This window comes from Acinonyx jubatus, chromosome B1, assembly GCF_027475565.1.
Source record: "Acinonyx jubatus isolate Ajub_Pintada_27869175 chromosome B1, VMU_Ajub_asm_v1.0, whole genome shotgun sequence".
Classification (NCBI taxonomy): Eukaryota; Metazoa; Chordata; class Mammalia; order Carnivora; family Felidae; genus Acinonyx; species Acinonyx jubatus.
This window is the reverse complement of record NC_069382.1, coordinates 64,811,957-64,824,425: the sequence shown is the minus strand read 5'-3', so window position 1 is coordinate 64,824,425 and position 12,469 is coordinate 64,811,957. Positions and strand designations below refer to the sequence as shown.

The 12,469-nt window shown below is 31.5% G+C and overlaps 1 protein-coding gene across 3 annotated transcripts in view; it reads right to left on the bottom strand.

Annotated features, from left to right (window-relative positions):
* The window catches only part of FSTL5 (follistatin like 5), a 781,763-nt gene that overhangs the window by 319,066 nt on the left and 450,228 nt on the right, over window positions 1-12,469 (bottom strand). The gene's annotated exons all lie outside the window — the stretch shown is intronic.

The window sequence follows — 12,469 nt, the reverse complement described above, 5'->3', positions numbered from 1 at the left end:
GAGGAGTGGTGTATATAGCACTTTCATTTGTTGTTAAAACATAGTTAAAAGGTGTTAATATTTAATTATAGATTTTTAGTTGAGTGCCAAAATATCTACAAAGGGCAGGAAAATAATCTGCACTTTTAATGAGACGTCACAAAAATAATATCCTTTATATGAGAAATGTGTCAACCCATAAGTTAATAATCTCACTCAATATAGAAGTAAGATAAACTCTTGCTATCAAAGAAAATGTTACCAACTCATATATTATAGCAAAGATGCAATCATTAAAAGAAACGTTAAGCTGTCACTTAGGTAGTTTTCAGATTGCTAACATAGGAAATTCTTATAAAAGATTATTCTAATAAAATGAATTGTGTCAATGGAAATGATTTAAAGGCAATCACTGGTTCAGATCTTTAGTTTGCTAATCTAATTTAGTTTGATATCATTTCAATCTCCATTTTTCATCAGTAACAAAAAAGACTGGTATACTTTTTATGCTTTAGTAGGTCAAAAATTTTGTAACAAATTGCTCATGACTTCTTTCTATCATCAAAAATCTATTACATCACATATATAAATTATTTATACTACAATGAAATGCCACATTAAGATTTCTAGAGATAAAGAGAATATTTTTGAATTTGAAGTTGAAAAAAACAAGAATTATCACGAATTAACTTTCTTAGATGTCTTTTTTATAGATCACAGCAATTTTATTGATCTGATTATTACTAATTTTGGATTGCAAAATGTGTATCTTCTAAGATTCTTTTCTAGCAATTGTCAGCCTTAGTGTTTTAGGTCTTTTCTTTTAAATACATATTTTTTTAATCAACACCCTCTTAATTACCCAATTATCCTTGTTCAGTCTCTCAAAATTTATCACTAGAGGATTGCAGCCTTTAGTCAGTAGTCTTCTGGTAAATATTACAAAACAAACAAAACAAAACAAAAACAATGCAGATCTCTGAGCTGGAGTGGGTTTGGAATTGGGGGTAGGGCTTTCACTTGTAGCACTAATCAATGTCTGTGGTGTAAAGGTTCCCACCATGGGCCACTTCCTAGTCTTCAATGATATCAACTCAACAGTAAAATTTCTGAAAACTTAATCACTGACTTCAACACACCACTGATTGCACTAATGTGCCCAATCTTGTTTCTTAACTGCCTTTTGCTCTCAGCTTTCTAAGTGATCTTTCCAAATTTAGATCTGACAATTCCATATTTCTACCAGTATCTTTCTTGCCTACCACTATACAGATTATCTCAGTTCCTCAGTGTTGCATTCATGGAGTTTCAAAATCTAGCTCTTCTTAGTTCCCTCCTAAGCTTTTTTTTTTTTTTTTTTTTTTACTAATTCCCCCTTTTCACTCCATCTCCCTTAACTCTGACATTGCTTGTAATTTCCCACACCTCAGTCTTTGCTGATATGCTCTGCTTAGCAGAAAAGCACATGGTTTGATTTTCTCATCCAGAACTCCTATATGAGGGTATGCTTAATTCAGAAGTTATTTCTGCTTAGAATCCATCCCTTAGAGTGGCCTTTTTTTTCTTGTATTTTATACAAGTCACTTTTGCTCCATGCCATATTATTTTCTAATTGTTTTCTTTTGTTTAATTTCCTGGAGTTGAGAAGAAAGCTCTCTTATCTATTTTTATATTTGTAGTGACTAGCCTTGTGAATGTCACATAAGAGTATAACACATGTTGGTTGTTGTGTATAAAGTTAGTAACTGTAATGGAAATATTAATCGAAATATGTAAAAGTGTACCCCTGGATCACTGCACAGCTAAATTTTAAACTGCAAAATACTTGCATAAAATAAACCACATTTACTCTTCTTTGCCTGGCTTTCATCTTTCTCTCTTCAATCTCTTATCTCTGTCTTTTTTCTTATGTCACTGTCTGTCTCTCTGTCTGCTTCTCTGGCTTGCTTTCCCCTTTTTTCATCCTATCTTGTCTTTTTAAATTTTATGTTTAGTTGAAAATATTTATCTTTTAGGAATAGACTAAGTACAATATACCATATACTAAAATGTCTAATTTTCTGATTTATTTAATAATATATTACTATAATTAATGACCAATTATAGCAACAGTCAGAAGAAAGAGTTATCCTACTCTGTCCTCCAGGCAGTTGCTATAAATGTAAACTACCTCTCAAGATGATTTGCAATCTGTAGCTTCCATTTAAACATCATTGATGCTTTTTTCCCATCTTATCTGGTCACCACCACCAAGGGCCTATTTGCATTACTTAAATGATCAGTAACAAGTTTACTGCAATTTCCTTCCTTTTTATAGGAACAATTTCCATTAGGATGAACACATTACCCAGTGAGCACATTGCAGATGATATATAGTATTCCATGCCTCACAAAATCCTCAATCAGGCAGCTAAACAGAACTTGGTGTAATGTCTCCTTTCCCTCTTTGTTAAGAAATCTATTTAATTTCAATCTACTTTTCATTTTCTTATTTTATTTTATTTAAAGTTTATTTATTTATTTTGAGAGAGAGAGAAAGAGGCAGAGGGAGAGAGAGAGAATCCCAAGCAAGCTCCCCACTGTCGGTGCAGAACTCAATGTGGGGTTCAAACCCAAGAACCATGAGATCATGACCTGAGTCGAAATCAGACACTTAAGCAACTAAGCCACCCAGGTACTCCTTGATCTATTTTTTAAATCGTCACCTAAAGATATAATGAATATTCATTAGAATTATAAGATAAATATATTTTATAAGAAATTATCATTCCAAAATCTGCTAATGATATCAATGGTAGATTATGCTAAATATTCATTCATCATATAGCACTACAGAGTTAGTCCATTATAAACTTATACTAAGACTTACTACAGACTTATTATAAGTCTATTATAAACTAAAGGAGAGAGTTGTAATAGGATTTCCTTAAGAAATGAAAGACTGTTTTTGAATAAAATAAACAATCAAAAGATTGAGCATTACTAAACACAGTGTCAGGCATATATAATTTATATAGGTAATATTCATCGAATCAATTACTTGTATAAAAGTATAACAATGGATGTGTATTAATTTATTCTGTCAATTCTTAAAGTGTTTGTTACAAACTAATTTGTTATTGGTTTTGGAATATCTGTAAAAGGAATTGCCATACAAAGTATCAGGACTGAATAACTGTAAGATGTGTTAATAAGGTATTTGGCATATACCTTGTTAACAATAAATACTTACATATGTACATGCATTTTTCTTTTATTGTGGTGACCCTGAGGCACTACAAGATATTTCAGTAACTCCTAAGCATTAAAGAATATTGGGTTATGTTCAGTGTAGTGCATTAAATCCCCTAGGATTCTCAGAGGTAAAAGTACTCCAGAGCTGTTTTTAATACTTCAAAAAAAATGAATATAAACATTAATCCTTGTGGTGCATAAGGTCTTACAGGCTCTTTGAAAGTGTTTCATTGCTTAGTGTTAGACTAAACTCACTCAGTAATACCTTTCATTCTCAGATTGAACAGCTTCTCACTGGAAGATGTATATGATTGGTGCATTTGTTTTAAATCAGAGGGGAAAGGGGCGCCTGGGTGGCGCAGTCGGTTGGGCGTCGGACTTCAGCCAGGTCACGATCTCGCGGTCCCTGAGTTCGAGCCCCGTGTCAGGCTCTGGGCTGATGGCTCAGAGCCTGAAGCCTGTTTCCGATTCTGTGTCTCCCTCTCTCTCTGCCCCTCCCCCATTCATGCTCTGTCTCTCTCTGTCCCCAAAAAAATAAATAAACGTTGAAAAAAAAATTTAAATCAGAGGGGAAAAATAGACCTTAATAATGAGATTATTAAAAATTCAGAAAAAAAAATTAAGGTGCTAACTCTGGGCAGAGGATATATGATTTAAATGATCCTTTGATAACACATTTGGGAGAGAGTGGTTTAAGGTGGGTGGCATTACATATATATTATTGAATTATGTTTTTAAAATAAACATCTTAGTTATGTTGAGGATATAATTATGTTGCTTAGATGACTACATTTATCCTATAAATGTATACTTTTCTGGCTTCCTGAAAAATAGATATTAGCATGAAATTCATACTCTGTTGTTTATTTACAAGTAGAATATGTGCTTAACCTCCTATTCAAAATAACTGAATTGTCAAATAAATATGCTGTACACTTGAAATTAATATAACATTGTATGCCGATTATACTTTAATCATAAAAAATAGATCGATAGATAGATGATAGATAGAATCTGTAGATTTCCTACATACACACCTATGTTGTCCCTGGATAAATACAGTTTTATTATAGAAACACTAGAATAGAATTTTAGGTAGAGATTTTAACACTCTAATATAATACTGTCCAAGACGGTAGTCAATGACTACTGAGCATTCAGAATGTAGATAGTCCAAAATGAGAAATGAGATATGTTGTAGGTGTAAAATATATGCTAGATTTATATTTCGTTATGCTTCAAAATCACATACTAAAAATATTCTGTTGTTAATTTGAAAATTGTATAATATCCTAATATAAATCAAAATATAAAATTAAAAAATGAGTACAATATAATAAATAAATTAAAATAAAATAAAATATATGCTAGATTTTAAAACTTGATACGAAGAGACGATAATGTATTTCCTTCATTTTCATAATGATCATATGTTGTGATAATAATATTTTTTTGGTCTATAGGGATAAATAAAGTGTTAATAAAATCAATTTATGTGTTTCTTTTAAATCGTTTTTTTAAATGTTTATTTATTTTTGAGAGAGAGAGTGCAAGCAGGGAAAAGGCAGAGTGAGGTGGGGACAGAGGATCTGAAACAGGCTGTGTTGGAAGGAGAGTCAGATACTGGGCTTGAACTCACCCACCTGGAGATCATAACCTAAGCTGAAGTCGGACACCTAACCTACTGAGCCACCCAGGCGCCCTACTTGTTTCTTTTTTTTTTAATGTGACTGCTAGAAAATTAAACGTTTCTAGGATGACTACCATTTTTGCATGTATTATATGTTAAATGCACAATGTTGGTCTTCAAAGAGAAATAATAGCTTGGTAATAGTAATAAATGGAGTGTTATGATTATAATTTTTATAATTATGGTAACTTCACACAATGCAAGCCATTAAAAATATGTTAAGCTAATCAATACTGAGATACCTTACCCTAATTAATTAAAATTAGGAATAATTAAAGTAAATCTTGAGGATATATTAATATAGTCACATTTTCATAAAATATGTGCATATATGTATATCAAAGTGATTATACCTAAATGATGGAACTAAAATTGATTCCTATTTTCTCTTTTGTGCCTTTCTGTTTTAACTACTGCAAGAACCAAAATAAATTGTCATTGTTAAAAAGGATATGGAATTATGGTACTTAATAAAATTGAAGTTTGTTGGCCAAACTTTATTAATATGTGATTTGGCTTAAAATTTATTAAAATTCAAAATTCCATTTCTCTTGTTCTGATTCATTTCCTCTTTTTTAACAAGACAAATAGATTCAAACTAATATTATACAGCTTAAGTCTTATTGTTTCTACATGTTATTGATAAGGCCTACTTAAAACTTCTTGTTTTATCTGGTTATAGCCATGTGACCACAATATGAAAGTGATAGGACTCTCTTAACTAAGAGGATAAGCCTCTGGCTGGTTTAAAAAAAAAAATGTGAAGGTAATAACAACTATATATTAAAATACATTTAACTAAATGTGTTTTCTAAGTGCTAGCTTTCAAATCCTTGAATTAAAAAAAATTAAAGATTAATTGCCTAAACATGTATGATTATCTTATCTATTTAAAAAGCACTTGGTTTTATATATCATAACATTCACTTTGTAGATAAATGTCTCCATGGTGGATCATTTGACAGAGCAGAATCCTATAAAGAAACTTTCACCTGGTAAATGTAAATGAAATGCATTCTCAGACTAACCTTAACTAGAGAATTCAAAAACAGCTACAAATTAAAACATGATACATTACATTCAAATTGTTTTAAATTATTGAACAAGATTTAGCCTGTTAAAATCAAATCCCACTGGTAGAAACTCAGTTCAGAAATATGAGATACTTTCTATTTTTTTTAAGTGGGCTCCACACCCAACATAGGGCTTGAATTTAAGACCCTAAGATTAACAGTCCTATGTTCTATTGGCTGAGCTATCCAGGTGTCCCTGAGATACAGTAAATTGAAGCTAAGGCCTTGATGCCAGGCTGCAGCAATACCGTCGTGCCCAAATGACACTGGGGCAGCAGTGAAGCTGGCGATCTCCACAAGAACTCCATTATGAAGAAGATGCCATCCAGATAGAGTTCAGAACCACAGAAGCACAACGCAAGGCTCAATTCAAGGAGTTTCTGAGAAATTAGTATAAAGAACACGGGGTTAACAAAGCCAAAGTACCCATGAATTACAGAAATGATTTTGAAAGTCCAAAACAGCCTTAGGCAAACTCTATTGCTGAATACCATGCTGAAGTCAGAGGAAAGTAATTTTAAGTCAGATCCACTAAGTCATGATTGACAAGACAGGGTACAGCATGGAAAAATAAGAACGATTAATCAATTTCTATTTTATTGTTTCTTATTTCAATTTTATTTTGCATCACAAAAGGCCCTATTCTCAATATCTATATGACACAGAGTCAATACTTTAAGAAATAAATACGAGGTTTTCACTTGAAATAAAAGAGAAGCTAAAATACCTATTTCTGCTTTTATGAGTTCCAAGTAGTTAGGTCAGCAAGTGACCAGTGAGAAATCATTATGGAGGCTACCAATGAGAAAACTACCAGTGAGAAATCATTATGGAGGCTATAGGTAAAAGGAGAAACATAAATGTGCACTAGCTACAAAAGATTAAGATAATCGTAGCAATCTGGAGGGAAGGGTCATCTTCAAATGGAAAAAAAAAAACATAAGACTTTCATTATTTTTAAAATTAAACTTCAAGTTGGTATTGCTTTACCTGTTGTCTATTAACAGTTGGTATGTGCAATTTATCTCGTTTAGGACAAAATCTGTCCTTTTGGAATATGTGTCTATAGGTTGGGTCTCAGCAATCATTTTGGACAGTCCTTTCCCTAAAAGGTCTAAAGAACTTAGAACATAAAGTGGAAATTACGTGTAAGTGAATGATGCTGACCTTTATTTACCTAAACTGTCAGGGCATATCTATAAACTCTAACAGAAAATTACAAGTATACAAACAAGTGAGTTAATTTTTTTAATCAAAGTATGTAGTAAAAAAGTTATTTCCCCCATGTGCTAGGCAATTTAAGTTGCTGTGAGGTCTCATACTACAATGATCTGTACATGGGCCTATGCTATAGTAGGTGTAGCAATGTCTAATACAGAATTTCCCAAATGAGTGTAGGATTTTTGTCAGGTTAAAAAGTAGAATGCTGTGAGTACCATGGAAGCCTTCTTCTCACCTTGTGTTCTCACCCCATCACCCACCAATTCCTCCAGAGGCAACCATCATGTTAACTACTAAAACCATATACAAGTTACCTATTTTGGATTTGATCTAAATATATACTTGATGTATGCTTGTGTGCTCCACTAGTTTCCTCCACATTTTTTTCTTTTACTTTTTTCCCCTACATTTAACCTCTCAACCACCAGAACTTTTGCTTCTACCCCTACATCTCCGCTGAAAGTGCTGTGACCAAAGTCACCCACACCTCCTTTTGATCAAAACTGGTAGCCATTTCTTTATCTGTCATATATCTCTTGTTTTGAACTCAGTCATGGAAATTGCTCATCAACAAATTATAGTAAAGTTTTATAAATACATAGTCCTTTGGTTTATTCCCTATTTCTCTAAGCATTTTTGTTTTTGTTGTTGTTGTTTGTTTTTATTTATTCATTAAGTTATTAAAGTTTATTTATTTTAGGAGAGACAGCATGTGCATGTGTATGTGAGAAAGTGGGGGAGGGCAGAGAGAGAGGGAGAGAGAGAATCCCAAGCAGGCTGTGCACTCTACACCCAAGGTGGGACTTGATTTCATGAACCATGAGATCATGACCTGTGCCGAAATCGAGTCAGGCACTTAACCGACTGAGCCACTCAGGTGCCCGTTTGTTTGGTTTTTAATTTCATTACTTAATTTTAAGTTTTAGTTCCCTGTTGCTCTTTTGCTCATCTCTTCTGTTTTTACATACTCACCTTGGGTACCCCATTACCTGCCAGCACAGGTTTTAACTGTATGCCCCATATTTCTATTTGTGTCCCTGAACTCCTACTTGAGATCTAGGCCACAATATTCTCCAACCACATGTTTCTATGTAAATATGCCAATATGCTGAAAATCCAACTCAGTATATGTTCCCAAACTTGCTTATCTTACTGTGTGCCCCACTTTAATGAATAGTACCATTGTTCACCTCAGTATGCAAGCTAGATAGCTGGACATTATCCTTGACCCTACTGTCTCTATCTCATGTATATGTAATCACTCAAGTTGAAATGATTCTGCTTGTAAGTTACTGCCCAAATATGACCACCTCTCTGTATTATTACTGTTCTCTTTTAATCCTGACCCTTTCACCTTTAACCCATATTACTGTAATAGTTTTAATTCTTCTCACTAAACTCTGTTATTTTTCTCAAATAAATGTCTTTTATATACTAATGACCTAAAATCTATAAATATTAATATAATATTCATATTTCATTGCTGTGATTATTAGATGGTTCCAATAAGTAATATTTTTATTATAGAAATTGTGACTTCCTAGAAAATGATTTTTTCCTCCTAATGTCATTATCAAATCTATATTCCATTAAGAAGTGTTTCATATAAAGAAATATGACATTTTAAATATAATCATGAATACTTAGGTAATTTAAAATAACTGTGCCATGTATTTTTTTAGTATTTTAAAATTTTAGAATCCTAATTATCTATTCTTTTTAAGAATGGAGAGAGAGCTATTATACAATTAGTTTCAATATAAATGCTCACAGTTGATGCATTATGCTTGCAAAAAACTAATTTTTTCTTGCCTAGTAGAAGCACATTTCTTTAGGGAACTTTCCACACATAAAGATCATTTAGAATTGATAGAGATTTATTTAAATGTAACATTAGAACTTGAACTATTAGAATACATACATATCTTGAAGGACTTATACATGGCTTTAGGAACTGCAACACGTAACCATTTAATAGAATTTTAAGAATCTATCAGAATTGCAAACTCTTCATTTCATATAATTTTAAGACTTAGCACTATAGTCAGAGCAATTTATAATTTAACTCAGAAAATAAAGTACATAGAAAGCATTCTAAACAAATATTCTTTCTCTGGATAGCCAATTGCACCACTTTTTGTTAGCTAGAAATAAAAACAACTAATTCCTAAAACCAATAATCATTTAATAAAAATTTATTATCTTAACTGAGTTTGACTGCAAAAATAGGTAAACATATATTTATCTGAGTATCATTTATGAAAATTAAATGCCTCAATTCAGTGTATGGTCATGTTTGATAACAAATAAATTGCATTTACCTATATAGACTTAAGGCAAAAATATAGTGCTCCATGCAAATCAAACAAAGATTTTAATTTAATTTTGAGTGCGAAGAAAATAAAGTGCTGTTTTCTCATATGTTAATTCCAGTCTTTATGGTCAATAATGGCACTGTTTACTCATTTTTAATTCTATAAGAAACCTTTGCACTGAAAAATCTATACATTTAACTGAAATTATTCAAGACAACAAAATGCCTGGGTGAAAGAATTTGCCATCTGACCAGAGGATTTAGTATTTCCTCTAAGTATTCAAAACTGTGTCACCGACCTCATTTAAAATTTGATCCCATAAAATAGATTTCCAAATTTATTAATAAAACAATGCATGGTTTAGAATGCTTGATGCTCACACTGAGGATTTATTTTAAATATCTTTTTAATAATACCCAAATTTCTGCAGAAAAATTAAGAATAGCATCCAATGCCTATAGTCAAATATTAAAATAATCCCTCTTCTTATCCAAAAAGGGGAAAAAAGGCTATTTTACAGAAAACCTTATTACCAACTGTAATAACAATTTACTAGTGTTATAATGGTTGATAATGTACTATTTTTATCATTAACCTTTTCTTGTTTGCACATTACATTTTGCTCTACTTTCTTCCATTTTATACTATGGCAGAAAGAATAATAAAATGCAACTCTCTCTATTCTTGTATCTACCAGTAAATAATTAATGGATTAAGAGAAGTTTTTTTTGTTTTTGTTTTTGTTTTTTAACTTCTCTCGACTTCGTTTATTGTTTTGAACATTCATTTAGGGACTGTTTAGTTTTCTAGGTTTTCATTTTAAGAGTTATCTGGAGGAATCATTCTGGATATAAAAAAAAAAGATTATTTTACCCTTACTAGATCTGTCATTTTTATCGTCTGTCTGAGATTATATATTCCTAAGGGAAAGAAAACAGTCTTTCTAAGTTGGTTTAACTATCACAGCATTCTATACACATAAGTACTTAATACATGATTTTCGAATAGATTGCTTTTCTCACTATTGTTACACATTTTTATTCATGACACTACCTTAGTATTTTATAATGCAGAGACTTTTTGAAATTATGCCATTATTAAAAGCCTGCCACAAACCTTCACAAAACCAAATTGGGTTTAGTTGTAAAGTATTATAATAGATGGAAAGAAAGAAATAGATACATGTTTTCTATTCAAGAAGTATAAATACTTTTTGCTAATCTAGACACTATCCACACAAATTAGTTCTTCTACCTCTAAGGGATCATTATATAGTCTGATGACCTATTTAAGCAAGGTGCAACACTGAAAATGTGATACTTTCCAGAAAATCGCTTGGTAAGACCACAAAAAATATTAAAATATTCCATATAATTCCAGCATTACTTAGAAAAACATTATCTTCTCTAAATGACTACATGAACATTATTTTATCATTATTAAGGGATAGTTTTGCAATTACACAAAAAGGAAAAAAGCTCATAATATGATTGCTGATTGCCAAGTGCTTTCATTACTTAATATCTCTTTATGACTCAGAATATTAAAAATGTAGACCTTGGGTGTGATGCATAATTTTGACCTCATGGCAGAAACATTATAACATTCATTAAATTCATTGCCTTTACTATATATAATTTCCATAAAATTGTTACTTCTAAGAGTTAACCCAAATCATATAGATTTTTTCCATCCAACTTCAACAGTTTCTAGTATACTTTAGATCCTTCACAGACAACATTTTATTATTTCTCTATTGAATGCTTTTACTGATTATACAAATTTCTGAATTGCAAAATTTTCTTTATCAGAACAATATACTGATCTACCTTGCCTTCCTTAGCAACATCAAATCATATCTCAAAACACAGTATCATTTTTTCCCTGTGATAGGGTAAGCAGCAGCATTCTAGACAAGATTCTTATTTACTGATATTGCCAGGGATCATTATTCAGTCTTTGCTGTACTGTCATAAAAATAACATATATTCCTACTTTATTTTTATTGTTTTAGTTTCTAGCTCCACCATTTCATCATCAACAATATTTTTAATAAAAATTCTCACAAACATCTATTTAATTATCTTACTGATGCTTGATAAATTGCATGCCATTAAAAATATGTTCTGCTCTTGCTACAAGTTTCAATTACTTTTATTTAGTCAAATCCAAGTATCTGCCTAGTAGAAGGGTGAGAGATTGGAGCTGGTAGATTAGACTGATTGCTTAAAAAAACAAGTTAGTAAAATAATAATAATAATGTATATATTTTCATAGAATTTCAATACTGGAACAGACCTTACAGTTGAATTAATTTCCGTAAATACCCTGGTATGTGATACACTTGAGTTTTTATTTATGCTATACTTTTTTGTCCAGTTTCCCATCTTTTATTGCCCGAAGTCCATATCCACTCATCCTGGAGACTAATTCAGTTGCTACCACCTTCAAAAAGTCTTCATGATTTCCCAAATGAGATTATATTCTAACTTACTTAATATTTTATGTAGTCCCTTCTGTGATGTGTATCTCTTTCTAGCTTATATATGGTATTTGTAAATTAATATATGACAATATTAATGTAATATAGATATAGAAGAATATAAATATAATTTCTTTTCTGATAAACCATAATATCTTCTCATTGCCACCGTAAGTACACAAAATAATTCCTATTACAGAGTGAAGTTTAGTGGAAAACACAAAGCCTTCACAGTCTGACATAGCTTTGATTATAAACTCAGCCACTTAGTTCTTAAGTTCTTTGTGTTTCAATTTCTTCCTACAAACGTAGAATAATAATGCTGCTTTCCTGTTGTTGTCTTTGAAAGGTGTCTATCCTTGATTGTGACATTTTTTAAGGGGTTAACTGTTTATAGAGTCACTCTGCATCTTGCTATCCTGCCTTTTAATTGAAAATGGAAACGCAATGTAATTAAATCTGAAGAGCATACTGA